We start from the raw sequence: 4,844 nt of genomic DNA, 5'->3' as shown, positions 1-4,844 counted from the left end.
TATATATATATATATATTATAATTTTTTGACGAAGAATGTCTAGTTGAACACCCTCTGAACAAAGTAGCTCCACTACTGTCATCATCACAATCATTTTAGGACATTTATTCTATATTCATTGTTTCTTTATTTTTTAGTCAAATTGGAAAATAAATGAGTTTTTGTTTCTTATAATATACTTTTTTGGTTTTTTTTTATTTGGGGAGAAGTGTGGGATGGTAGGTGGGGATGGTAAAAAAGAAGATGAGGTTTTTTTTTTTTTTATAGAAGCTAAATGGAGATCGTGATTAAAATAAAGTCGTTTATTATTGTATTAAAAATGATCTTTAACGAAAATTAGTTATAATAATAATTTAATTACGATTATACAGTAAACCCTCTATATATTAATACTCGATAAATTAATAATCTCTCTAAAATAATATTTTTCTTCGGTCCCGATTTGGATCAATGAAAAAAATCATCAATTTCGATAAAATAATAAGATAATATATTTCCAGAAGACCCCTATATAAATACATGGTCTCATTAATATCATAAATTAATAATTCTTCAAAAGTGCAAATATATCTAAGATAATTTAGTAAAATATGATTTTATTGTGTTCTGTTTTTCTTAAAATTTAAATCTAGCTGAAGCTGATCTCTATCTTTTCTTATTGCATATAAGAGCTTGTGTTGTCAATTGTGAAGAGTTGTAGATGTGATAAGTGTTTCCTTACGTGTATTGGTTCCAAGGGTATAGTATCATCTTCAACTTCTTCATCAACATATTTTTTCTCGGTGGTATCCACAATTTCTTCTATGTTCTAGACCTCTTAACAAGTTTCACTTTCACCCGGATAATCCAACAGGTTATTGACAAACATTTTGTTGTGGTAACCGAGATCATAAAATCAACTACCTCAAATTCATTAATGACGTTTCCACAAGTAGGTTCATTCAAATTATCTGAGATTGCATTCCCCGAACAAATTTAACAGTATCGAATACAATTTGCTATTATCTGTTGCGAAACATTTTTGTCCAAACATGGATTGCAAAATTGACAACATCCAAAACATTAAGCTTTACTGGATCAGTTTGTCTCACTTCATAGTGTTCTAATATCCTACGATAAAATCTGTTCGATAATATATCTTAAAAACTTTTATTATCCCAACATCACAATGTTGGAATTAGTAAGATACAATGATTTTGATATATTCGTTGTACTTTATGTATAATATTTTTTTATGTGAAATCAATAAATATGATAATAAATTAGTAAGATACAGTGATTTTGATATATTTAAAATTAACCTTTTATTAAATCTCAAACCATTCTTTAAATTAAGAGAAAAGACATAAAGTCACCGTTGAAATTGTCCTGGATTTTCAAAAGACACCTTAACTTTGCAACTGTCCTATTACCCCACTAAACAATTTTGAACATATATTATTATACCATTTTTCGATCAGCCCTAAATTTTAAGAAGCAAATGTGTTCACACACAAATCATAACATGACACGTGTAAATTTAATTTAATTTTTTTTCATTTTAAGTTTTGCCTTTTGTTTTCTTTATTTCTCTCTCTCTTACTTTTTGAATTTTAATTTTGATATATCTTAAATTCATTTCATCTTCCATCTTTCACTCTCATTTTTTCTCACCTCCTAGCCCTCATGTCAAATAAAATCTCTCTCATTTTTTTTCTGTTCTTTTTCTCCTTCTTCTCCTGTCAAATTCTTTATAGAATTATGTTATTATTTAGACTTTACTAAATTATTGATAACAAAATTAGTTATTTTTCTAAGAAAATTTAAAATCTCGAAGTATCATCAACTACTCATTTTCATATAAATTCAAAATTAGAAATCATAATTTTAAAAAATCAATTAATTCTCCAAAAATTGAAAGAACTTAATTTAAATCGGATAAAAAAAACTATATGATACTACCTAATCATGTCACTAATTTATTTCATTTTTCATATAACTTCAATACTAGAAATGATAATTTTGAAATAATCATAATTCTCAGGAAATTGAAAAACTTTAATTGAAATTTGGATTTTAAAAAAAAACTAAAATAATACCTATTAATCATCTTGAAATCTAATGTATTTATCAAATTATTAAAATGTAATAAACTATTTAGATACAATTTTAAAATTGAAGAGAGTTAAATTAATAGTAGTAAAAAGGGAAGATATATAGAGTTGTGGTAAAAAGTGACATTTAAAGTGAGAAGCTTCAATGAAGATTAAATTGAATTTTTGAAGAAGAAGGAAGAAAGAAAAAGAAAAAAATAATAAGGAGAAAAAGTTTAAATTATAAGAAAAAACAAGAAAATGTATTTTATAGCAAAATACTTACAAAAATAAATTATATTCGTTTTTTTAGTTTGTTCATGCTCTTTAAGAGAGTGCGTACACTCTCCATGCCAGGTGGACAAAAAATGATATAATAATATCAATCCATAATTGTTTAGGGGGGCAATAGGACGCTTGCGTAGTTTAAGTGTCTTTTTGAAAATTCGGGACAACTTCAGATGTTACTTTATGTCTTTTCTCTTAAATTAATGAATATTAATTTATCGATTAAATAATATTTCTATAAAATGATAATATATCATGGTCCCAACTATATTAATTTATAGAGGTTTTACTGTATATGTTTTTGTAGAGGCAATTACTAATGACAATTACATTTTAGCACTCTATACATGCAGCTAAAGACCGAAAGCGTATAGACACTAGATTCAATAACAATTACTTAACTAATGATGATAAAGACTTTCACACTTTTTATTAATGTAAATATTTACTTCCGCTAAAACTGTTTTAGTTATAATACGTAAATATTAGTTTCCCTTTAAAAAAAAATTAGGAACAAATATTGTTTTTATTTCGGTTAGCGGTTATATTAACTAAATTTTATATTTTTAGGACGAAAATTACGATATGACAAGTTTGATTATAAAAAAAATAGTTAAACATTAATTTAAAACATGAACCAAATTTTTCGATACAAATTTAAAACTTTTTTTTTAATAAAAACTTATGAAAACCAGAGTATAGATGTCTACATAAAAACCAAATCATAAATGTCAATACCTAGGAATCTCATGCAGTGCATGACTTCTTTTCACTGACACATTGATTAATTTCTCTATACATTTTGTTCTTTTCCTTCATGCCACGTAAATCATAATGAGTGGTATGATTTAAAGATGAGTTATATAGATATTAAATTTCGTAAATATAATATCTCATTTGATAGCTAATGAGAAGATAAATTATAAGTATTGTCAAAATATATTTACCTATTAGTTTATGCATGTTACATAATTAATACCAACCAAAATAATACATTACTTATCATTATTATCTACGTAACTCTTTTCCGCTATCAAATGATCTTAAACATGGATAATTCATTCAAAATTTTAAGGATTAGACTCGAGATAATTTGATTTGAGTTGAATTGCAACTCATTCAAGTCTAACCCATTTGAAGAGAATTCTCAATTGAGCCTAATTCAATTTCCAATTTCAACTCGTTTTAAAACTTTTTATTAAGATATGTTCTTATTGAAGGTCTGAATTATTATCTATTTAACATCTTTTAGGATTTATCTATTTATTTGTTACTTTTTTTAAAAAATATTTATGAGTTAAAATTTAAATTTTGATTATAAAAGTTAAATATTAATATGTTAAATTGTTCAGATTAATTGGATCAAAACCAACCCATTTTTAACCTATTTAAACCCAAAATAAACTTAAACGGATCAAAACTCAATCCAATATTTTTAATTTCAACGGAACCCACTTATTAACATCCTTATACCTCATAAATGAATAACTAATACCAACCATTCAACACAAGGAAAAAAAAAAAGTCAACAACACAATTGGAAATAATAATAATAACTTAGAAGTAAGATTTAATTGAAATTGAATAATACATGTCATGAAGAAACTATATTTACATGACTATATTTAATGTAGCTACCACAAAAAATTAAATGTAACTCATGGACTTCTCTTGAATATTGATCACATCAATAATAACGTCATCAATATGAGAGCATATCGACGATAGCTAATTTTTATGATTCGAATACAAATCAATTCTCGAGCCTGTGTTACATTTAAAATCATAACTATTTCCAGACTTGTTTTTGCTGTTTTTTTCAGACACAAAATACTCTGTTTTTTTTTTTTTGCAAAAACAAAAAAGGAAATAGTAATTTTCTTGAATACAAACAAAACAAGAAGTAAGAACATAGTATATAGTAAGTAATAACAAAAAAAAAAAATTAAAATCTGATTACGTAATCGAATCGATTTCTTCCTCCTTCTTCTTCGATGATGATGATGATGATTTCTACTGTGAAATTTACGAGAAATAACCAAGAATTGAGCTTTCTTGAGTTGAAAATGGTGATGCTCTGTTTTTTTTTTCAGTTGTGCAGAGGATTAGGACCAGAAGGGACTAATCTTTTTTCCACACCGTATCTTGGATCAATTTCATCCATTGATGATGATGACGGAGGCGGTTGAAATGGTGGACAGTGACGGATTCTTTGGAGTTGATAGCAGATTACAGAGGAATGGAGATGATTGTGTTTTTTCGTCGAATTGGGAATTGGGATTTTTTGGGTTTGTGATGAAGCCATTGTAGAGAAGGTAAAAAAGATCAAATAAGCAAGAAAGATACACTTACATGCCATTCTTGAACTTGAAGAAGATGAAAAAAGTGCTGCTTTCATGGTGATTTTTCTGAAATTTTTAGAGTCAAAATTAAGAAACAGAGAGAGAGAAGAAACAGAGTATATATAGAGAGAGGGTGGGGGG

This window comes from Solanum pennellii, chromosome 5, assembly GCF_001406875.1.
Source record: "Solanum pennellii chromosome 5, SPENNV200".
Taxonomy (NCBI): Eukaryota; Viridiplantae; Streptophyta; class Magnoliopsida; order Solanales; family Solanaceae; genus Solanum; species Solanum pennellii.
This window is presented reverse-complemented; position numbering follows the sequence as displayed.